The sequence below is a fragment of the Lepisma saccharinum genome, chromosome 20 (genome assembly GCF_977018435.1).
Source record: "Lepisma saccharinum chromosome 20, izLepSacc3.1, whole genome shotgun sequence".
Lineage (NCBI taxonomy): Eukaryota > Metazoa > Arthropoda > Insecta > Zygentoma > Lepismatidae > Lepisma > Lepisma saccharinum.
Window position 1 is genome coordinate 39814925 of NC_139248.1, and position 26186 is coordinate 39841110.

The window sequence follows — 26186 nt, forward strand, 5'->3', positions numbered from 1 at the left end:
CAGGGGTCCCGGTTTCGAATCCTGGCCTGGACATGGATGTTCGTGAGTGTCCATTCATCAATTTCATCATATCCACTCATGTCTATCATCGTAAACTAGCCAAAAGTGACACAAAAAGCGAAGTAAAATAAAGCAAATCAATCAATTGATGATTATTAAAATCTCGAGACCATGAGGACAAGTTTGTATTTTTTTCGTCAAGAGCCAGGATGTATCTCAAGTTTATTTTTATTAGAACACTTACCATATAAGACTACATACATAATCTCCAACAATCCTCATGGACAGTAATTTTATAGTTCAACAAAAATTCTAAAAAATATTTGGTTTGCTCAACAAAATGAAATGAAATGTTAATCGTCATTGCTTTGTAACAGAAGTTTACTGTGAATTTTATTGCCTCAATGTTTGTACATGAAATGTAAGAAATAAGTTATAATTTCATGAAACTTAATGCTAGCATTTAGTGGTCATCGGTGGCGAAAAGAACATCGCGCTTGCAACTCATGATCCGAACAACGTCTTACGAAATTAAACAAATTTAGAGTAAAGTAAATGTAATAATAACTATGTCAAGTACTTTCTAAAGAACAGTAATAACAGTAATTATATGCGAATTACTTTCTCAAGTGATTAACTCGGAGTTACTTTTAAAGAGTAACTATTCAAACACCGCTGATATATCATCGAGTTCAGCAACATATTAGTATGAATTGCGAGGGAAGTTGAGCCTCCCCCTTGGCAAAGTGGTAACGTAATCACCTTGTAATACAGGAGTCCCAGGTTCGATTGACGGTGAGTGTACAGTGATCGTCAAATAAAAATGGGACAACTAGATCCTGAAAGTCTCCCTTCTCTGCAATGCGTCTTGTGTGTTGTCTAAATCTACGGCGATGAGTGATGTAATGGCAAGTTCTGTCACTGCCGTTGAGTTAGGCAACACACATAACGCATTGCAGGGATGCAGGTATTTCAGAATATAGGTGTCCCATTTTTATTGCCGGTGACTGTATATAGTGGTTTGGATCCCACTTTAAACTGTAGGTCCAGTCCCAATTAGCCTTTCTGTGTATAAAGAAGATTTAAAAAACGTATTTCGAGGGAAGATACAATACAGTAATAAATACAATTAGAATAAAAGGTCAATAGCTTACAAAATAATTGTTTACAGGGACTACTAAAACTAGATTTTCGGGATATATAAAATCATATTTTCGTTGTTGTTTCAATGCATATTTATTATTTTTCTTTATCGTACCCTGCAAAACATTATTGCGTTCTCTGAGAGCAGTGTTGGCGATTGGGTTCCAAAACTGGGAGAGGGCAGGGACACTTTAATTTTCATTGGTAGATCAGGTTTTGTATAGTATTGGGGTAAAAGTGGGAGCCATCTGCCCCTCCCCCTAATTGCCGCCACTGTCTGAGAGATATGCTTTTTGCAAATCATCTTCGTATTCAGGAAGAAATTTATTTCCTTAGGATTTTTGAAAATACCTCTAAAAATTTAAACTTGCAAGAATATCAATGAATGCGTACCAATGCTTGACATACAAGACAAGTAAGTCACACCCCTGGCACTGTTTTTTATTCTCCTGTTTCCCCTAATATACAATTTACAATTGATGACCACTTGCTATCAGATATTATTAAAGCTTGAAACATAATTTCTTGTGCATATTTTGGACTCTTGATTTCTAGTAAATCATCACCATTCAATCAAGTGTCTACGCTAGCAAGCAAAAATGTATGTACTCTTCCATGTAAAGTTCAAACAGTCCACTTTGTTGATTTACAGTATATTCCGTAGAAGCTTATACATCAACTGCCATGGTACGCAACTGCCATTGTCGGTCAAACCTATTGTCCTTTTGTACAAATTTCAATAGTGCTCTTTACTATTGGTAGAAGACACTTCGATTAGTTTCTCAAATGCTCATCTGCAAAAGGAACAAATAAAAATAGTTTTAACATCGTATATGAGACTATGAACTTACAAAACATGTTTAAAAAATATTGATATTACATTGTTACAACCTTAGACAAGTTGAGTTAATAATGGAACTTACAGAGATGTTGAGTAAATGGATTTGAAAATAATGGATCCAATTTGCACTATAATGCTTAACGATATCGTCCTGTTATTAAAGGGCAGTTTGGTTCACGATATGAGCTCACTTTAATGATCTAACTTTATAATGAATGTTAAATATGATGAGCCTAAAACAGAAATTGGCAAAATAATTGTTAGAAATATTTTCATAGTAGAGTGATGATTGCAACGCTATATGGAGTGAGGTTCCTCCAGGTTCGAATCATGGTTTCATGTATGTATTTAATCATTATCTTTGTTCCAATCATCCATTTTATCAAATCATTATTCATCATCATTGTTCCAAGGAGCAGAAGTTGGAGGTAAAATAACAGAAATACATTATGAAATGCAAATTCAGTTCCTACTATATTTTTATTGAATTATTATATTAGACCAGCCAAGAAGCAAAAAAAGCTTCAATAAACTTTTATCTGCATGGAATGTTAATAATAGGCATCCATGCAAAATCAATTAGTCATAGGTCTGAGAGAAAAACTAGTCAAGCTTCAAACTCACTGATATTTGAAGTAAACTATTTAGTACAAACGGCTACTGAAATCCAATCTGATATTGAACCAAATATACGTAGCATAATCAGGACAAATTATGATTTCTATGAAGCTCTGTGTCATCCACAATTAAATTATTGCCCTTGTACTTGCAAGTATGGGAACATTTATCTATACCGGTACTCATTTTGAAATTCTAAGTAAACATACAGACTTGTATTCGATAGACGGTAAGATTTTAGTCTCATAACTGTTAGGGTGTACTTTTACACTTTAAATATATACAGCATCAAGTTATTGGACGAAATGCACTCTCATTATGAGAAGTCCTAAATTATAAAAGGGCAAGAAAACAGAAGAGGTTCATACAGTATACAAAACCGGTTTTCTGACGTGTTTCTGTAAAGGAAGATAACAGAACTGTGTCCGAAACTTGCAACAGTCAGGGATCTCACATTACATCTATTCGAATCAAACCTAACTTAGCCTGACCTACTTAATACATATGAATATTTGCGAGCTGCTTCAAAAATAAAAAGAGACAAACAAAAAAGGTAAAGTGCTCCCCTGTGCATAGCACCCCGCCATGAAGGCGTATAGGGGGTGTGGGGGTAACGCCCCACACTTTCTTGATCCGGTCGTGAGTGGAGGTGAAGTGATCAGCATCACGCCCCTGACCGCCTTTACCCCCCAGGGTTTCCCCCAGGTACCCATGTTATTCGACGCTGGGTGGGCGCCGGGGCCGCTTCCATCGTTAGAAAAGTTCCCGGATTTGAACCGGCCGGGGATCGAACCCGGGACCTTTAGCATGGTAGTGAGACGCGTTACAGACTGAGCCACAAACTCTTGTAGAAAATAGGTCAGCAAGTACTCGTTTCAACCATGTACAAGGACAAAGTAAAAAACATTTAAACAAACTACTGATTTGTAATAAACATTCCGATGTTGTACATGTGAATAGCACGAGTTTCGTAGGTTTGGAAATTAACTTACAGGAATGAAAATAGAGCATTTTATTCAATATTGATTTAATGACATCAGATATAATCCATATTAAGCTACGTATATTTTATGTTATAGTAATGATCTCAAAACGGTAGTTATTAGGATTATGCCTAACGTAAAATATAACATTCTATTATGATTTTACATTTACAAAGAATTATCAACTTCGTTTGGAAGTTAAAAAAATCATGCAGTGTCAAGCGATATTCTCACCGATATTACATCAGAAGATATTTCTTCAACATGTAAATAAATTATACATTTTGCCTAAATTTCAAACATTTTGCTTTTGATGGATAATATTAAGCAACAAGCAATTAAATATTAAGACTTACCTTCGAGCTTGTTCAGCCTTTTAACATCCTCCGTGGAATATTTGTTCCCTTGTTCTCGTATCTGTACGGGATTCGATATCCTCTGGTAGCTTGGTTTGATTTTCACTCTTTCAAGAACTTGCATTGATCATATCGTTAGACAACACGGAATGAAATATTGGCAACAGTGTATGCTAAATCTGCACCACGTAGTATATTACGACGAAACGCCACTTCAAAAGTTTTAATGATAGGCACTACTCTCTGAAGGTACGAAATGTTTTCATTTTTTCACATAGTATTTAAGATGCTTGCGGGAAGAACATGTGATCTTTGTTTCACCACGAAATCTTCCATACTAGTCATAAAAGAAAGAAAATGCACCGGTATTAACAAAACTACCACTTCAGCGCCATCTGTACGCAGCAGTTTGAACATGACGGAGACCTTATATTTTCTGTTATTTACTTAAATCCCTTTAATCGTAACAAAATTTTAAGGTTCACATGTTCTAGTGAATAAAACAATCTTTTATATCGGAAAATTTCTTCCTTACCGAATCTATATTAGTTGTACGGTTACCCTTAGAAATTTAGGTCTATGCTTTAGCATGGTTTTAGAACCCCCTTAATACATTTTTACAATGGTTTATAGCATGTTGCAACTCTAAGTGTTAGAGAACAACTGAACGTTAATCGCACTTACATTTATTTAATGTGTTTTATATTTCTTCCTTATAGTGTACGTCTGTGCTTCGGTTATTTTTACTTAAATTTAACCGAAGAAGAAGCTGAATCTCTGTACACTGTAATTTTGGACGAGGATTATAACAAGAATATACCACCTGTTATACGCACAAATAACTCGACAAGTAAGTATGTGTGTGCGTGTACGTATGTGTGTAACTGCATGCGCGCTCGTGTGCCACACACGTATTTGAAGTTATTTGTAGTTGTCCTCACATTTGTCTCGCACGCAATAATATCCATAAAATAAGTAATAATACATTTTAAATTTAATAGTCCAGTGACATAATAAAAAATCATATTGTTATTACATGTGAATAGAGCGGTGTCCCACCGAAACACTGGCAGCACCTTCGCTTGCGACGAGCGTCTTCTGCTTGCAGTGCGGCCGCGCATTATGTAGAGCGTTGTGTTGTGTTGTGCTAGAATAACATTGTGTACTTTTATTAATGACAACGTTGTTACGTTATTCAGTTTAGTGTCGTTAGATTTGTGATTGATCCGTTGTGACTAGTTTGTGTTGTGTTCAACGCATTATTATTGTGTTTGAGACAGCAGCGAGCGAAAACTACAAGATGCCTACGTGTTTCGTACCCGGCTGTAGATCTGGATATGACTCCTGCACAGGCAATATATAAAGGATCAGAAGCACATACAACTTTAATAAAATGGAATGCTGTCCTTAGAGATAATCGAAATTCCTTCGCTTCAGAAAAAAAACGCTAGAGTCCTTAAGAGTGACTTTAGAAAGTACTTTTGAAGTGTCCGAATATTTGTGGAAGAACAATTACAAGTACGTTTTGACAGGAAAATTTAATCATTAATTTGGGCCATTTTGGTATATTGCGGTCGTTCACTTGTGATGATCATCCCTCCACTGTGGATTTTCTGCACTTACATATGTGCAATCAATTTACGTACCAGCAAAACTTGCTTTATTTTCGGGCGGAAACTGTGAATACAGTGTCCTCTGACGTATTTTGTTAATGAAATGCGAACTCTGGCAAGAGCAACCGAAAATAAAAATCTTTCGGTGAAGAAGCAACCTGAAAATAAAATAAGGGAAAAAATTTCCATTGTTGAAGATGAAATTCAAATACCGGACTGGGAAAGCAACATACCGTACTTAAATGAACAAAGTGTTGGTAAAGAATACTTGGTGTATCATTTGGCAGGATACACAGTGCGGTATATTTCAAAAGTGACGCATTGTAAACTGTGTACAACTTTTCTGCACGGGAACCAACTAACGTACCTGCCTCACTTACGCTAATCCAAGACCATAGGCGCCGACTCCATGGGGCTTAATTGTGCCCCATGAACTTAACTTTAAATTCACATTTGAAATGTACTAGACCATCAACTTTGGGGGGCTGAGACCGCTAAACCATCAACTTTGAGGGGGGGGGTATGACCAGAGACAGCAAAACACATGACTTATTATTATATGCTAAGTATGTAATTATGAGTATTGTTAAAATTGATATTTTTGAGAAATTCATGGGCTTTTATGAGATTCCGAACACTGAGGCCAAAACTTAAAAAAGGGAGAGTGATTCATTCATTAATTTATTTCAGTGATCAGAGCGCCCCCCCCCCCCCCAATAATTTTGACAAGTCGGCGACCCTGTCCAAGACTATGGTTCGGGTGACGGCTGTAAATACCTTACCTATGCATCGAAAAGTGTTTATGATGTGCTGTTACGAGTGGAAGATGTTGTTGCAGAGAAATTATCATGTGCTAATAGTTTATGGGGGGATATATTTTTTGAGTATTTGGACAATTTAAATATAAATGCTGTAAAAACTTCGCAATTAGGATGCTGTGAAGATCATGTGCTGCGTACGCTACCTAAACTCGTATTTCACTATCTGAAATGTCGATTTTTCTTCCGCACCAAGGAGATAAGAAAGGAATTAAGTGCCTCGAAGACAGCAAAATCATCTCCGAAATTCTTCAAACTATCCAGCTGCTGAGCTCTTCTCCAAACGTAAGTAACATGCATTTTTGTTTCTTATGTAATTAGCTATGTAAGCAACGCGAGCATCTTTCGCGCAGTCTCAAACGTCACCACTGCCATCTAGGCTGTGGACCACGGCAACTCAGGGAGTGCACACACTATTCCTTCTATACGCTCTGATTATAGCTTGCGTTCTGATAAACATCGTAACATTTTAACGAACGTTTGATTTTTTTTAAAAGTAAACTTAAGACTTTTTGAATATGGGTTTCCAAATAATTAAGTTAAATAGAATGCTGTTATGTTCTTCATTTGGCACTATCCCTCGTGTATTTTACAAACTACAGTGACTACAAACTACAAACTACAAACTACTACTACTAAGGACGTTTGGGTTCATGTTTCACTCTTTGTCTTGAGATTGTTCAACATGTTTAAATGCGTGCTATGTTAAATACGTAATAAAATACACTAGAAGACAGGGAGGGACGGTTTTGACAAGGAAATTATTAGTTCTCTTACAATTTTAACAATCATTATAAACTCACCAATTTTTCCATGCGAGTATTTGATTCGAGAAACAAAATTTTCTTCTATGCAAAAATAAAAGCAACAGTAACTGCAAGAGTTCTTATTTCACAAAAGTATGTGTCCTCTCTAATTTCAAAAACTGTCGTTTAAATAGTGATGGGTATATCTGTTGATTCACCTAATACTTACAATTGCTTGAATAACCCTGTGTCGTTTCAAACCTGAATTGGAAACTTGGCAGATTCAGGTCTCGAGCCCACTCCTTCTTTGTTATCCACAGAGATTTTTCGACTGGCCATGTCAAATTCACGAAGTCCTGCTCTGTAGGTAGAACAAGAGCATATTGTAAATCGCTTAGCAAAAGTTTTCAGACAACAACATTTTACACTAGAGAACTCAAACAAACAAACAAACATTTTATCAAAAATAATGTATTTATTTTTCAGCAGCAATGTTATATTATCTCATTTTACACACCACTGAATATTTGGCTAAACGTCTGTAATGGTTGCTTTGTATGTTGGTAATAATTACGTGAAGCTTGTGCACCAACATGTCATTGAATTAATTGAATATTGTATTTCATACAAACGAATAAATTTACTTGTAACTGATCAGGATATAACTATGTCTAATTTGAGATAATAATTATTATTCTTACTCTGAAATAAATGCATATACAGGAACTAATTTTCGAGCAACTCGCTCAAGGAAATATATTTTTCTCCAAAACTCAGGACTAATCTCTCGACGTCATCAGTCCTTTTAGCATAGCAGAATTTCGGAGGACCAGTTTCGTATCACTTAGCGGCAAAACTCATTGTCCATTGGATATCTACAAGTTGGTCTATCCAATTGTCCTCATGTTACTAGTTATCCGTGCCACACTAAACATATTTATTTATATTTATTTATTTATTTATTTATTTACTTCTTCTTTTGGATGGCGAAGTTAAGGCACAAGCCTTTTCTTACACTTAACCATCTACTTCACATTTTACAAATTTAGTTGAAATATCTAAAAGTTTGCGAAATATAAAAGATCAAAATACCAAAGAAAATAAAAAAACATAAAAAGAGAAAAAACAAAAAAGAAAGAAGAAAAAACACAAAAAAGAAAGAAAAACACAAAAAGTCAAAATACAAAAATACATATATATGCTGTAAGAAACGTAAAAAATGCACGTGCAGCATGAACACACACATAACAAAAATACTTAAAATACACAAAAGTCGGTCGGTGTTTGTCCTACAAATTTAGATCAAGAAAGGTTTCATTCTATTTTCTTTCCTTGTTTTCAGTACTGGTAAGTTGCCTCCAGAAGATGCTTTCTTAATTTTGATTTGAAATTGCCGAGAAAAGAAGAAGAGTTTCTTATGTCATTGGGGAGGTCGTTCCACGTTCTGGTGGCATTGACAGTGAAGGAATTGCCGTAAAATTCTGTCTTGTGGGAGGGGATGGTGAGCAGGGAGTTGTTTCGTGAACGGGTAGCAAAGGTGTGTGCTGCGCTTAGGGGTTGAAATCGTGAAAATAGGTAAGGGGGTTCTCTTGAATGCACTATTTTGTAGAGCGCTGTAAGAGCATGGAAGCGACGGCGTGTTGAAAGGTCAAACCAGCCTAGGTCTTTGAAAGCCGGGGTAAGGTGGTCAAAATGTTTGATGTTATAAATGAAACGTACACATGCATTTTGTATTCGCTGTAGACGTCTTGCTAGTTCACCGTTGAGGTCAACATACGTCAAGTCGCAGTAGTCTATTTGCGACAAAACTAGCGATTCCACAAGTGTTTTCTTTACCTCTTGTGGTAAGATGTTTTTTAGGCGGTACAGTGAGTGTAATGCTGCGTAAGATTTCTTGCATATGGCCTTCACATGGTCACTCCAGGTGAGGTTTTCGTCCACAACAATTCCCAGGTCTTTGACCGAAAGTGATAGTGATATGGGTTTTCCGTCTACAAGAATGTCCGGGATTGAGGACTTCGCTGTTGTGGATATGAGGTGCCTTGAGCCAATTAAAATACATTTAGTTTTCTCAGCATTTACTCGTAGACCGTTTACCTGAGACCACTTGCAGACGTTCATAATATCCGCGTTTAGGGCTTTGATGGCCATATTGATGTTTGTTTTAGGGAACGATAAGTAACATTGGACGTCATCAGCGTACAGATGGTAATTCGTTGATTGAAATGTTTCCGATATATCATTTATGTACATGGAGAACAGTAGCGGAGACAAAACGCTTCCTTGGGGAACACCGCAATTTATCGGCAGCCATGACGACTTATTTTCAGAAACTAATGTGCATTGCTGTCTGGCTGCTAAGAATGATCGAGTCCAGTCAACAGCGTGTTGGGAGAAATTGAAATACGATGACAATTTTGCCAGCAGGATATCGTGGTCGACGGTTTGGAAGGCTTTGCTGTAATCGAGGAGAACCAACACTGTCAGATATCTCTTATCCATTGCTGACTTTACATCATCCACCACTTTAATGAGCGCTGTGCTGGTGCTGTGTTGTGGGCGAAAACCGGACTGGAAGGGGTTTAACATATTTTTCGATTTTACATAATTAAAAATTTGCTCGTGCGCGATGTGTTCAAATACTTTTGACAAAGTGGGGAGAATACTGATCGGTCGAAAATCTTGGGCGCTTACTGGGTTGGTGATTTTAGCCAGGGGGCGTATGTGAGCGAGTTTCCAAATATTTGGGAACGTGCCAGTATACAGGGATGTGTTGAAAACGTCTGCAATTGCAAACGAGATGTGGGAAGCGATACATTTTAACATGTTTATAGAAATTTCATCTGCTCCGGTTGCATTGGATTTGATTTTATTAATTGCAGTTTGAACCTTAGCATGAGTTATAAAAGAGAAATCAAAACAATTTTTGTTTTTGCTTTTGTGAACACTTATGGAGTCGATAGTACGTTTCTTAATTTTAGGATTTATGTCTGATGAGTTCTGAAAATGACCATTTAGTTCTTCAGTGGAAATGCCAATTATTTCATTTCTATCACGTTTTTTCCCAACGCCGAACATTTTAAGTTTATTCCACAGCGATTTCGGTTGGGATCTATAGTTTAAGAGTTGTCCGGCAAAAGAAAACTTTCTCTTTCGTATTTCCTGCGTGCACGGATTCCGAAGAATGCGGTATTCTTCGAAATAATCACGCACTGACTGCAGGTTCGATTTGAGTGCGGACTTATATTGCCTGTATGCTGCATCCCTGCGGGACATCATCTGCAGGATCTCGGAGGTAATCCACGGGCTGGGAGGTCTCGCAACTCTCTTTCTTTTCACGGGCGCGTGCTTGTCGTAAATCTGTAGGATGAGGTAGTTTAGGAAGTTCACTTTCTCATCCACCGTTTGAAGAGAAGCGACCAGGTGCCATGGCATATTTTCTGCTTCAATATTCAGGGCTTGAATGTCAAGTCGTTTAAAATCTCTGAGGGAGATTACTTTTGGTTTGTATTTATATGTTTTAAGAGAATAGGACATAAAAATAAGATCGTGCTTCGATATGCCTGGGACTGGGAATTGTCCTAAATTTAGAATTTTTTGTGGGTTAGTTGTTAATATGTGGTCAATAAGAGTATCGCTTTGTTGAGAACGATGTGTAGCTTCTAACGGGCAGGCTGACAGGTTGAGAGACGATATGGTGTCTTTGTAATTCCGTACTTCCGGTTTGGAGCTCAGGAAGTCGAAGTTTAGGTCGCCTAATATAACACAATGTTCGTATAATGGTAAAAATTTGGATATTTCCTTTTCAAAATTTTCAAAAACTGTTTTTGGGGGTCGATACACTCCGCTTCACGTAATTATTACCAACATACAAAGCAACCATTACAGACGTTTAGCCAAATATTCAGTGGTGTGTAAAATGAGATAATATAACATTGCTGCTGAAAAATAAATACATTATTTTTGATAAAATGTTTGTTTGTTTGTTTGAGTTCTCTAGTGTAAAATGTTGTTGTCTGAAAACTTTTGCTAAGCGATTTACAATATGCTCTTGTTAAACCTACAGAGCAGGACTTCGTGAATTTGACATGGCCAGTCGAAAAATCTCTGTGGATAACAAAGAAGGAGTGGGCTCGAGACCTGAATCTGCCAAGTTTCCAATTCAGGTTTGAAACGACACAGGGTTATTCAAGCAATTGTAAGTATTAGGTGAATCAACAGATATACCCATCACTATTTAAACGACAGTTTTTGAAATTAGAGAGGACACATACTTTTGTGAAATAAGAACTCTTGCAGTTACTGTTGCTTTTATTTTTGCATAGAAGAAAATTTTGTTTCTCGAATCAAATACTCGCATGGAAAAATTGGTGAGTTTATAATGATTGTTAAAATTGTAAGAGAACTAATAATTTCCTTGTCAAAACCGTCCCTCCCTGTCTTCTAGTGTATTTTATTACGTATTTAACATAGCACGCATTTAAACATGTTGAACAATCTCAAGACAAAGAGTGAAACATGAACCCAAACGTCCTTAGTAGTAGTAGTTTGTAGTTTGTAGTCACTGTAGTTTGTAAAATACACGAGGGATAGTGCCAAATGAAGAACATAACAGCATTCTATTTAACTTAATTATTTGGAAACCCATATTCAAAAAGTCTTAAGTTTACTTTTAAAAAAAATCAAACGTTCGTTAAAATGTTACGATGTTTATCAGAACGCAAGCTATAATCAGAGCGTATAGAAGGAATAGTGTGTGCACTCCCTGAGTTGCCGTGGTCCACAGCCTAGATGGCAGTGGTGACGTTTGAGACTGCGCGAAAGATGCTCGCGTTGCTTACATAGCTAATTACATAAGAAACAAAAATGCATGTTACTTACGTTTGGAGAAGAGCTCAGCAGCTGGATAGTTTGAAGAATTTCGGAGATGATTTTGCTGTCTTCGAGGCACTTAATTCCTTTCTTATCTCCTTGGTGCGGAAGAAAAATCGACATTTCAGATAGTGAAATACGAGTTTAGGTAGCGTACGCAGCACATGATCTTCACAGCATCCTAATTGCGAAGTTTTTACAGCATTTATATTTAAATTGTCCAAATACTCAAAAAATATATCCCCCCATAAACTATTAGCACATGATAATTTCTCTGCAACAACATCTTCCACTCGTAACAGCACATCATAAACACTTTTCGATGCATAGGTAAGGTATTTACAGCCGTCACCCGAACCATAGTCTTGGACAGGGTCGCCGACTTGTCAAAATTATTGGGGGGGGGGGCGCTCTGATCACTGAAATAAATTAATGAATGAATCACTCTCCCTTTTTTAAGTTTTGGCCTCAGTGTTCGGAATCTCATAAAAGTCCATGAATTTCTCAAAAATATCAATTTTAACAATACTCATAATTACATACTTAGCATATAATAATAAGTCATGTGTTTTGCTGTCTCTGGTCATACCCCCCCCCCTCAAAGTTGATGGTTTAGCGGTCTCAGCCCCCCAAAGTTGATGGTCTAGTACATTTCAAATGTGAATTTAAAGTTAAGTTCATGGGGCACAATTAAGCCCCATGGAGTCGGCGCCTATGGTCTTGGATTAGCGTAAGTGAGGCAGGTACGTTAGTTGGTTCCCGTGCAGAAAAGTTGTACACAGTTTACAATGCGTCACTTTTGAAATATACCGCACTGTGTATCCTGCCAAATGATACACCAAGTATTCTTTACCAACACTTTGTTCATTTAAGTACGGTATGTTGCTTTCCCAGTCCGGTATTTGAATTTCATCTTCAACAATGGAAATTTTTTCCCTTATTTTATTTTCAGGTTGCTTCTTCACCGAAAGATTTTTATTTTCGGTTGCTCTTGCCAGAGTTCGCATTTCATTAACAAAATACGTCAGAGGACACTGTATTCACAGTTTCCGCCCGAAAATAAAGCAAGTTTTGCTGGTACGTAAATTGATTGCACATATGTAAGTGCAGAAAATCCACAGTGGAGGGATGATCATCACAAGTGAACGACCGCAATATACCAAAATGGCCCAAATTAATGATTAAATTTTCCTGTCAAAACGTACTTGTAATTGTTCTTCCACAAATATTCGGACACTTCAAAAGTACTTTCTAAAGTCACTCTTAAGGACTCTAGCGTTTTTTTTCTGAAGCGAAGGAATTTCGATTATCTCTAAGGACAGCATTCCATTTTATTAAAGTTGTATGTGCTTCTGATCCTTTATATATTGCCTGTGCAGGAGTCATATCCAGATCTACAGCCGGGTACGAAACACGTAGGCATCTTGTAGTTTTCGCTCGCTGCTGTCTCAAACACAATAATAATGCGTTGAACACAACACAAACTAGTCACAACGGATCAATCACAAATCTAACGACACTAAACTGAATAACGTAACAACGTTGTCATTAATAATAGTACACAATGTTATTCTAGCACAACACAACACAACGCTCTACATAATGCGCGGCCGCACTGCAAGCAGAAGACGCTCGTCGCAAGCGAAGGTGCTGCCAGTGTTTCGGTGGGACACCGCTCTATTCACTTGGCTTACGGGAAGAAACCGAAGTGCGCACACTTCCTCTTCTATACGCTCTGCTATAATGTTCAACTTGACAACTTCAATTGATTGTACAAGTAAATAATCAAGTTAAAGTTATTGAAAGTTACTGATTCTGCGTCAAATCACCCAGGCCATGATCCCACAGATTCAGATTTTAATGAAACTTGTTGTATTTGTTAATACTACGAATGTATGAACACATGGAGAATTTTTCTTTTCTAAATGTTGCGTCGTCGCCTTGTTATCTAGTGATACCGGTTTCGATACCCGGTGGAGGCACATAGTGGTTCCGATCCTACTTTAAACTGTATGTCTAGTCCCGATTAGACTTTCTGTGCATAAGGTAGACTTAAAACAACAATTCAATCAATCAATCAATTTATTTTCTTCATTAAACCTCATGGTTTCTGAGAAAGAGGAGTTTAAATACTTCAGGAATCGATCATTGTTGAGGCCATTGTGGTGGACTGCTGTACTTAAAAGAAAAGTTATATCCCAAAGTCAAATCGATATATCACTTTGATTTTTTTTCTAAAGTTAATAGATATATGTAGCTATATTTCAATTAAAAAGTTGTTGCACTGAGAGTCAGAAGAAAATCTTGTATTGTAAATAATGTTTTTTGAGTCAACGTTTGACGTTAATAAAATTGCATTATTACTGAAAGGCCTTACAGTCATATTGGTATTTTTTCTTGAATTAATGCTCAAAGTATGTTCTAAAAGACTATAAAACAACATTAGTGGCATTTTCACTGCTTCTATTAATAAATCTTCATAATTCAAACTTTATGTACATGGATATGCGTTATTCCATGCCAAATCATCACAAAAAATAAACTTTACAACCCGATCATTTCTGATTTTCATGAAATTTGTTAGGATGGTAGAAGACATGAATTAACTTACATGTGTAAAACTTTAGCCCTCAGTGATACACAGTATTCATACAGCCGAATTGCTAACATTATAACAAATGTATGTAGAATTTACGTGCTTACAAGGTCAAATAAAACAATTCATAACTTTGCTTCCAATTATGGTATAACTTTCACCTTGGGCTTGGTTAAGCTAATGGAGCATAGTTTTCAAAAATATATATCTTTATATGAAAATATTGAAACTTTCACTCACGGTCACATGATGTGATCTTTGACCTTGCATATATTAACATATACAGGGTGTCGCAAAACTCTTTCAACAACGCTTTGGTGCTGGTAGATATCATAAAAACAAGTAACTTTTCCCTATAAAGTTTACATCGAAAGCGCTTAACTTCTGCGCTATAAGCGCGTAAAATCTATCCTGTACGTATGCAACTCAACACAGCAAAAGCTTGCTCTGACATAACTATAACAGGGCGCGTGGCAGGGTTGCCACTAGCGTTACTGGCTAAGAGAGACGACTTGAAAACAACAACTTGGGAGTCTTGCCTGAGCAAAATCGAAAACGTTAATGATACTTGCGATGTTGTAAGAAGCATTGACAGTATTTATAAACTGACCAAGGCAAATAATAATGGGCAGACTGAAATTCAAGATTACTCATTCTAAAATATTTCCATGATTGATTGATTGATTTGGTTTATTTTAATTCGCTTTTCTGTCACCTTTGGCTAATCGCGAAGATGAGGATGATATGATGAAATAACAAATGATACCAATGTCTAGACCAGGATTTAAACCCGAGATACCTGGCGCCGTAGCGAGCTGTGCTAACCGCGTCACCACGGAGTGTTTCGTGTATCATGCATTATCAACAATTGCAAGGGACACGTGAGGTAGGGGAACTCCACGAACGAACAAATGTATACATAATGTGTTTGCTGCCTCGTATCGAACACGCAGACTGTAATGTTATTACAATTTTGAAAATTATTCCTATCTGTGCTAGCGTTATTGCTAATCGTGTTCCTCTCATAAGGAAATAATTTCAAGGGTCTTTTAATTTAATGATTGATTGATTTGCTTTATTTTACTTCGCGCTTTTTGTGCGACTTTTGGCTAATTTGCGAAGATGGGGATGAGTGATGATATGATGAAATTGATGAATGGATACTCACAAACATCCATGCCCAAGCCGGTGTTCGAATCCAAGACCCCTGGCATCGTAGCTCGATGTTCTAACTACTCCACCAAGGGGCCCGACTTTTAATTTAATGAAAAACGTCGTTTCAAATTCACGCATTAAAACTAGTGCTTATTAAAAACCAAAGCAAAGAAATGCATACTTATATCAAGAGCTGAACTGTAAAGGACACTCGTATTGCACATTTGCGTATTATTTACATTTGTTCGTTCGTAGATTTCCCCTACCTCACGTGTCCCTTGCAATTGTTGATATTGCATGATACACGAAACACTCCCTGGTAACGTGGTTAGCACAGCTCGCTACGGCGCCAGGTGTCTCGGGTTTAAATCCTGGTCTAGACATTGGTATCATTTGTTATTTCATCATAACATCTTCATCTTTGCGATTAGTCAAAGGTGGCAGATAAGCGAATTAAAATAAACCAAATCAATTAATCAATCATAGAGATATTTTGGAATGAGTAATCTTGAATTTCAGTCTGCCCATTATTTGTCTTGGTCAGTTTATAAATACTGTCAATGCTTCTTACAACATCGCAAGTATCATTAACGTTTAGGATTTCGCTCGGGCAATACTCCCAAGTTGTTGTTTTTAAGTCGTCTCTCTTAGCGAAGAACGCTAGTGGCAACCCTGGCACGCGCCCCTGGTAGTTATGTCAGAGCAAGTGTTTGGTGTGTTGGATTTCATACGTACAGGATAGATTTTAAGCGCTTATAGCCCAGAAATTAAGCGCTTTCGAGGTAAACTTTATAGGGAAAAGTTACTTGTTTTATGATATCTACCAGCACCCTAGCGTTTATGTTTTGCGACACCCTGTATATGTTCAATTTGTGGAGAATGAAGTATGGTTACACAGTTTAATGTGGTCGCTATTTGGTGTAAGTTTCATTTTGGGATGTCTTTGGTAACAGGAATAAAAAATTATCTGACAGTAGTATATGCCTCATTCAATGAAACACCTTACAACCCAGTCAATGAAATGGGGAAAGTATCGAAATTCAGGATTAATTCCGTAAAAGCTGAATTATGGTCTTTGGTTGGAACACTACGAGGAGTGCAATCCTAAACTCCTGTCCCTCTCCTCGGTGCTCCTCTCCTCTTGGAACCTCAGTTCCCGACCTACGAACTGTGGTTTCTTCGTATATACCCGAAACTAATGATCCTAAACAGACTATTTTTTGGTCATGATTCTTATTCGATGGACTACAAAGCGTTATATCTGATTTTTCCTAATGTCAGTGGTTCTGCCGTAATTTCACCAAATTCAGCTTTTACTGAAATATTCCAATATATATATTTATATATTTTCACAAATTTCAGTTCTTAGCCCTGAAGCACTGTACCTCAATATATACTTGCGTCGGAACGTGTCCGCTCTCCTCCTGATGACGTTTTTCCCGAGTGGTTTGCTGGTCATCATCTCTTGGTGCAGCTTCATCATCGACCCCGACAAGGTTCCTGGGAGAGTGGCTCTAATGGTCACTTCTCTGCTGACGCTCATCACCATGTTCAGCTCGCTCAGGTAGGACACGTTAAGATTATTTGCATGCATGGGCTTTCAATACAGCCTAATGTCATTGTTGAATTTAAATATTCTTTTTACTTACAACTTCAAATAAGAGAGAATATTAGTTCTTTTTCAAGTTAAAGGTCCACTTTAAGTCCAGATAGGCTAATCGGGACTGGACTTACAGGTTATGCTAGGAATCGAATCACTACATAACGTTCATCCACTGTGGATAGGACGTGACGCCTTTTGGGGACAATTGATATTAACCCGTGTTGAATCCAGCCTCCTTCCTCCGAAAGGGGATATCAAACTTCACGGGTGAGTGTTATAGGTATCAGCTTTACCGTTGACATGTAATTAAATTAAATTAAGTTAATGTAGGTGTAATTATCTATCATTTTGAGAATAAGATTATGAGACTCATAAAATAATATTAATGAAATAACTTACATTTACAGTAAACCAATGCGTAGAGACTTTTTAACAGCATACCCTTTTTCTTAATTCAGTCGTCACCCTTTTCATGGTGCTGAATGATCTTTCTAGTCGGCCAGTGGAAACCGTAATGCACAGTGCACATTGTAGCTTCAATTCAAATATAAGCGCTTTAGATAAGAGATCCAAATTCGGAAGATGAATCCTCTGATTTTTTACGAGCAACGTATTGAAAAGAACACAACATTTTAAAATCCTAACATCAAGCACAGTTCCTTACAATCGTTTTCACTGAACTCTTCATATGCTTTAAAACTTTCAAATCCTTACTTACTATCCAAGTCAAAAATGTTGAGTCTTCTACGTGCTTGTAAAATTGTACTGCATGGGAGGGAAAAAACAAATATACCTCATTAGAAAGCTAGAAGTGTATGCTTTTAGACAAAACCTTGACATTTTGGATCACTTCTCGTACCAATGCAATAATGAATTACAAGATACTAATCTATAAGATGAAAGAAAGACATTTCTGCTGTATCTATCATGTCCATCCGTCCTTATCAACAAACATGTTAACTCTATCGGTATATTAGTAACTTTGAGAGATATACGATTTATTTTGGTGGACTGATGGAGTAATACAGATATCTGTCTGGTAACAAGGAAAAAATGAATCTATGGTGATTTGTTGGTATCTCTAAGACTATTAATGTGAAGATTTAAAAATTCTCTAAAGTTAAAGATTTTGCAAATAGGTGTTCGACGAGGCATACTTTTCATTGTCTCGTCCATCTTCTTTATGAAACATTAATTTCATCGCATCATTAACATTGTACGAACCAAGGTATTGTCATAGTTGTAAAAATTTCCTTCAACTTTGTATTTGCACACACGGAAAGTAACCCGTTGTTCGGGAAAATTGACCATCTCAATTTAGGGAAACGGCCACTACAAAAAAATTCGCGTCCTGGTTGCATTTATAGAGCTACCACGTGTTCTGGCACATCAAAAAATGACATGACTCAAATTGGCTGTTAACGAAAAAAAAAACACAATTAATATTGGCGATGCCCACATCACGTGCCACACGAGATCAATAAGAATTCACAAAGATATGAGGGACATCTTCCCTAGTTTGTTGGTACAACAAACAGCATTGTATGTTTCCTGTTTACTCCAACAGGCAGAAACTGTCGCCATCCTTTAACGTGAAGCCAGTTGAGGTGTGGTTAATGGTGTGCATGTCTTTCGTGGTGGCAGCCCTCCTGGAGTATGCCTTCATCCTCCTGGGAGTGAGGTGCAAGATGATGAAAAAGAAAGTCTTGGTCTTGCCTCTGGTGATTAAGCCTATGGTATGTTCCTCCTCCTCCTGAAAATTAAATTTTCCACCTACTAGGTTTATCGACTTATCTAGTCTTATAACCAAGGGAGATTGATTTAAATGAGGTTGATTTTACTCTACATTTACATCACTTTAAATAAATAATTTATAGTATAATGTACATAAGGATTTTGTAGATATCATAATCACTTTTCATGAAAGTAAATTAATCTTGTAATAATTTAATGGTTCCTATTAGGTTTTGAGAAAGAAAAAGGAAGGACACAAAATATACATACTAATGGTGTGAAGCTCATACGAAATGCAATGTAATATGTAAATTGTAAACACACATTTATCTCGATTTAAAGTTCAATAATTCTTATGGGCAAAAATGGCAAACATTTTGTGTAGAAAAATATACAAAATACTAATCATGTTAAACGTGAATAGTGTCATTATCATTAAACTGTAAATAAACATGGCAGCTGATAGTTGCAAAAATTGCAAAAAATCAGCTACAAAGACTGTAAAAATATTTTAAGTTACAGCTATAGAGACCATCCAGAATTTTTTTTCACTGAAAGCAAAATTACTGAAATGGTTATAGTTTCATTAATACTCAACAAACGTTTCCAGACTAGGTTCGTATATACAGTATCAGAAAGAGAAATATGTACATTTACAAACAATGTTTTATTTGCTTTAATCAAACTTACATTTTAAGATACGATAAAATCTCAATTTCAGAAAATATATAGTTTAATATTTTTCTTACTGCCATTATTATATATGCATTTTGAAAACCGTAAGTAGGATTATACTTGCTAATTAAAAGAGAATGTTTTTATTGTATTTTTCATGCATATCACTGATTTATCATTTGACAGTGTACAATTCAATTAATTCAAAGCAATTGTATTCACCAAAGTATTGTTCAGATATAATCTAACTAATTCTGCCATTTGTCACAACAATACAAGTCTCGTTTGTTCCAGTCTTGCTTAAGAGCTACCTGTTCTAATAATGGTAGAGGTCCTAATTGTCTCCTATCTTCATTTTCTTTCAGAAAATGTCCAACAGGAGATGGAAATGTGTCAACGTGTGTGTAAGATTGTGCCGTGGTGTTGGCAATGTGCTACAGAGAAACGGATGTCTGGATGCAATTTCACTCTTGATATTTCCCCTGGCTTTCTTGGTCTTTAACTCATACTACTTTATCCACCATCTGACTAACATGAACAACAAGTGGGAAGGGTTTCTTGCAGGCAAGCCAGATGAGTGAAAAGACAGCGATGTAGCGGTTAAACAGACATTTTCATCACATGCACAATAAGCTGTTTAGCACAGGAATCTAAGACGATGATGATCATGGATGAAGGCAGTTTCGAATGTTTCACACCTGCTGTTCCTCAGTTTAATTCCCATGGTTCAGTTTGGAACCATTTCTGACAATGCCTTATGTGCACATTGGATGCGAGTCTAACGTCTGACATTGAAATGGAGTCTCCTCCCACTTGACGATTTTCATCCATCTGAGCATGCTAAAAGAGACTACTGCGCATGTTGCCGAGCATCCATCTCAATGACGTAGCAGCAAAGACTCATCTCCCTTGCATTTGCACAATACACTGCAGCGAACATTTCAGTGCTCTCTATCCCCAATAGAGTAACTACGTACATGCATTCTAGGCTCCCTGTCAAACTGACACCAAAGAATTCATACATGTTATAAAAATGTGAGAACTCTAGGAAGAGTTTTTATTATTTATTTGATAATAAACTGTAAAAATGAACAGCAGTGACGTAGTAGGTAAAGTGAAAGCAGAGAGATAACTGTATGTAGAGGTTTTTTTTTTTTAAACATATTGCAAACTACAAATGTGTATGTGTACCTGATCGGAGGTCCAATATCATTTATTCATTGCTGATTTCAGTTGACGAGAACTCACCCAGAGATAACATGGACGACATCTTGTAACTGAACTTTTGTATCTACACCAATTTTGTTCATTTTGCGGTGCTTGTCCACTTATTTGATTACTCGTGATGCTTGTCCACTTATTTAATTACTCGCGACGATTAGGATGAATGATGGACTTATGAAGTAGAGAATATGTTGAACACAATGACACACCCATGATTTCAACCTAGAACTGGCTTGATACCGTGGCATCTTAACAATTGAATCACGAAAGTGACAAGTCTTTTCTTGGGTGCAGTTTTGTGTTATCAAGTCAAATGTATGCCTCTTTTCTTACTAATTATTTCTTTAAAATCTGTAGCAATTATAAATGTAGTTTGAATATGTCTTTCAACCTAGTGATTAGTCCAGATTCTGGTTTTCAATCGGAATTTAATGAACATGTTCGTGAATTGAACCCAGAACTCATGGTGTGGTAAATGTCTCGTCTTGATTTTGTTCATATATATATATATATATATATATATATATATATATATATATATATAGGTACATATCCTCTGGAAATCTATGACAATGACATGGGAGCTACATATGCCAGACATAAATCTGTTTCAGTCTGTGCGTCTCTCTCTTTCTCTGTGTGTGTGTTTGTGTGTGTGTGTGTAATGGGAATGAGGTGATGTGATATACGAGTATTTGACACTGTTTTTTCACACCACAAAAATGATACATTTGTTACAATCATGCAGTCGTAACTTTTTTCTGATTAAAGATAGGTTGAGGAAACCTTCACCACTGCATTTTTCGTGAAATTCTACCCTGACTACCATGTGCAAAGCCCGGGGTGAGTGATCTAAGGTCGAATTTTTCCGGCTTTGTCCCCGTCTAAAGCGTCTCTAGGGCTCACCCAGCCTAAAATCAAATGGTAACGGGGTGCATCTCACATTGGTACTTGACAGGAAATAATTCTCATGTCTTCCTTTATCAGTGCACTCTGACGATCTGTAGGGTAATTTAGCATATAATCAGATTATTTTTTTTTAATCATTATAGGTTCCGCAGAGAGTGCAAAGTGTTTTATGGGCTGATATAAAAGTCAAATTACACTGTTAAATTGTTTGCCGTGCTTTGTGAAACTATCCCGGTGAAGGCATATTGCACAGTGGTTCGTATCTCACTTTAAACTGCAAGTCCAGTCCCAATTATCCTCCCTCAGCATGAAGTGGACTCTCAAAGAACCGTGTTGTGAAATTTGCGCCTTGTGACCTGAGGATCTCTTGGAGATAAGTGTGAGTGTGAGATAAGTCCAATTTGGATTCCAATGTTATTCGAATACTGCAGGATTTTGTAAACACCACTTTTCCCATTTCTATTTCCATGATGCTAGATTCCTTCATGTTTTAAAGTATAGTTTCTACAATTTTCCTGATATGTTGAAAGTATTTAGAGAAAAGAGTATTGCATTCGACAACTTTTTTTTAGAACGCAGGAAGGGAGAATATATTGATCGTTTTCTAACGACGAATAACTTCATTGATTGTGTTCAATGTTGTGTCTTGTACAGAAAATAAGTCTTTCAATAAATGTTTTTTTCAGCTGAATATCAGCGGTTTCATCGTACCATACCCTGTTCTATTAAGAAATATTGACCCTGGCAGACCTTGTCAGCTCCTGTTCAGAAATGTGATGGATAAGCTTTCTACAGGAAATGGTAAGAACACTGGCCTTTGGCAAGAGGTGACGAGAGGCCAAGCGAGGGTTTAAATAGGTGCGCATGAGAGCGACACGAGGTCTTTTAATCTGGAATCATCGGAGAAGCAGGAGCTACTGGTCTTATTTCTAAACCGAACAGGGTAAGCTAGTCTACACCCATTCTGCCATTTGCATTGCTCTCTTCAGTCTAGAAACGAATCATGAGTCTATTTTAATGAATAGTTAGATATTTGTACCTGCCCGTTCAGGGCTGTCTCTACCATCAACTAGTACTAATTGGGAGGGGCAAGTTACATCCCTATTTAAGATCCCCGCGTTCAGAGGAACGCTACGTGGTTTGGGCTTTTCATCCATTTTTACGGAAATGTGATGAAAAATTAGAGCAACGTGGTTCTTTTGGAAATGAAAAGCGTCATGCCTGGTTTTCCTAAACAGACATGAAAATTGAAAGGGTAGGCTGCGGAATTTTTTCATTTATTTCACTCTGAAATAAATGAAAATTGAAATGCATTAATATCATGTTAGACTTGTTTCTTCGCGGAATTTTTTCCTAATGGGGGGTTATTTTTTTAAAATAATTTACGTCACCATTGTTAGTAATGCCATATATCATTTATTGAGTTGGAGGACGAGCTTGATACCACATTGGATAGGCTCATCATTCTCGCCAATAATGCTGTTGGTCCGTCTTTTGATGTGAAGGGCCTACCTTGTGCCTCATCCACCCCAATCAGAAGTCCTCCATTAACTAGAAGTCGCGCACGCGCGCAGGCTCACTTTCAAATTGATAATCGTCCCACAGTTCTTGTGGACCCACCCACCATGGCTCAACTACCTTTTGTTCATCCCTTCTTGTTCGAGAGCATTCAGTTTCAGGGTGCCTCGGGGGAGGATGTTACTAAATTCATAGATCGTTTCGAAAGTGCGGCGATTCTGAACAATTGGGACGAGACGAAAAAACGGCAATTATTCCCGGCGTTGTTATGTGGGCCAGCCCTCCGCTGGTTTAATGCAATTAGCCAGCAACCAGGCGTCAATTTAGTCAGCTATGAGGACGTCAAGAAAAACTTATTGAAGAATTCACAGGCTCCCTTGATCAGCTGCAGATCGAGGAGCGAATTTATCAAAGAGATACTCAAAAAACAATATAATTCAGTTCCGGAGCTTTTGAAAGACCTCAAGGAATATGAAAAAGCAAAGTTCCTTATGCGCCGTAGAACGGTGCAAGAGCTCTTGCATTCGGCTCAAAAGGAAACTCTTTTTCCGTCTCCTGCTGAGTTGCGCATTCCTCACCAGAACCCCGTAGTTAGCACTACGGCGGTTGCTCCGGAATCAGCACCTCGGGCTAATCAAGACATGACTAATCAGCTGCAAGCCTTGCAAGCTGAATTGGACCTTGTCAAAAGACAACAAACGTCTCTCCCAACTTCAGAACCGTCCGCTGTAGAAGCTTTGGCTAAGCAGGTTAGCAACCTAGCGTTAAAAGTCGAGGAAGTTATACAGTCACACGATCACGAAAATTTTCAAACTGTAGGCCAAAATTATCAAAGGAGTAATTTTAATCAAAATCGTGGTTCAAACAACAGACGAGGCTTTCAGGGCAGGGGAAGTAGAGGCTACCGTTCAAACAACGGCCGGTTTCAGAATCGTTCCAATTTTCAGCGTGGCCGGGGGCGAGGTTTACCAGCCCCCCGCGGTCGTCCCGATCAAGGTGACCGGCGTGGCCCACAACTTTTTTATAAATGTGGTTTTCCTAATCACCACCAAGAATTTTGTCTTCAAAATCCAGAAGATTTAAACGCCAATTAACCGCAAGTAATGGAGACATACCTGCGGGCAGTAAAAAGATTTTAGTCTCTACTTTCCCGTCTGAATACCTCATTTATGTACATGCCAATGTAATTGGGGAACGTCAAAGGTTTATTGTCGATTGTGGGAGCCAAATAAGTGTAACAAGTGATAAGGGTATTCCTGCCCATGCTAGGAGGTTTAAAATTAACACTCTAGTTAAAGGTGTCCCTAATAATTGTTTAACAATTAAAGAAATTGTACTTTTAGATTTTTCTCTAAATGGATTTACATTTAGGCACCCCTTCAGGGTGATACAAGATTTTGGTCATAATACCATCCTTGGTAATGATTTTCTCAAAGCCCAAAATGCAACTTTAGATTTTGAAAGCAATAAATTGGCTTTGAGCAGATTTGGCACTCCCCCACGCAACCGCATTCGGTTTGAATCGAAGAAAGCTTTTTATGTTTCCGTTAAATTGGCAGGTTTGCTGGTACATACTGTTGAACCTGAATATGTGGCCTCTAAACGAATTGTTGTGAAACCAAGATCACATTTGTGATTCCCTTTAAAATTAGTCAATACAGCAAATCAGAATTTAACTTTACTTGAGCCGGATGCAAATTTTAAGGCTAAATCTGACATAATGGTACCAAGGTCGATACTCAACCCTGCCACACAACTTGTTTGGGTATCCAACCCTTTGAATTATAGAATTGTAAATCGCAAATGTACTCGAATCGGTGGCGCAGAATCTTGTGAGTTGGCAACGGTGGATCAGGAAAATAGTTCTGTAACAGTTAATTTAACAAAGGAAGAATCAGAAAACGACGATATCCCACAAGTGGATATATCCAAATTTCACATTAATCCTCAATTGGAGGAACATGAGAAAAATCAACTTTTAGAGCTTTTGTTAAAATACAAAAATGTTTTCAGTTGGTCCGAGAATGACATGGGCCTTGCCACCAATTACAAACACAGGATAAAGCTTTCTGATCCTACTCCGTTCCATAAGCAGCAATATCCGATCCCGGTACATTTGCGAACAGAGATAAAGAAACAAATTGAGACTTTGAAAAAACATGGAATAATCCGGGATAGTACAAGTCCTTATAACTCACCAGTTATTCTTGTGAAAAAGCGTGACGGAAGTTACCGTTTTATTCAAGACGGTCGCTTTTTAAATAAACTCTCTGTGTTCGATGCGATGGCCATGCCTTCCATTCAGTCTATCTTGCACGATATGGGGGAAAAGCAGTACTATTCTAGTTCCGATTTACGTTCAGGATTTTTACAGATATCATTAACAGAAGACAGTAAACAGTACACAGCCTTCTCTATTCCCAACCTAGGTCATTTTGAATTTAATGTTTTAAGTCAGGGTCATATTACTTCCCCAGCAGCGATGAATCGAACGCTTCAATTGGCTTGTAGCGGAATGCAAAGTGATAACTTCGCCTTTTATATGGATGATTTATTTACCTGGAGCCATACCTTTAATGAAATGTTGACAACACTGGAAAAATTGTTTCAGTGCCTACAAAACGCTGGCTTGAAAATTTCTCCACACAAATGTAAATTTGGTTATTTTGAGATACTCGCCCTTGGACATTTGGTGGGGCGTTATGGCCTACGCTTGAGTGACCGTATTATTTCTTCCATTAACACTTACCGCACCCCCTCCACCACAAAACAAGTTAAACGA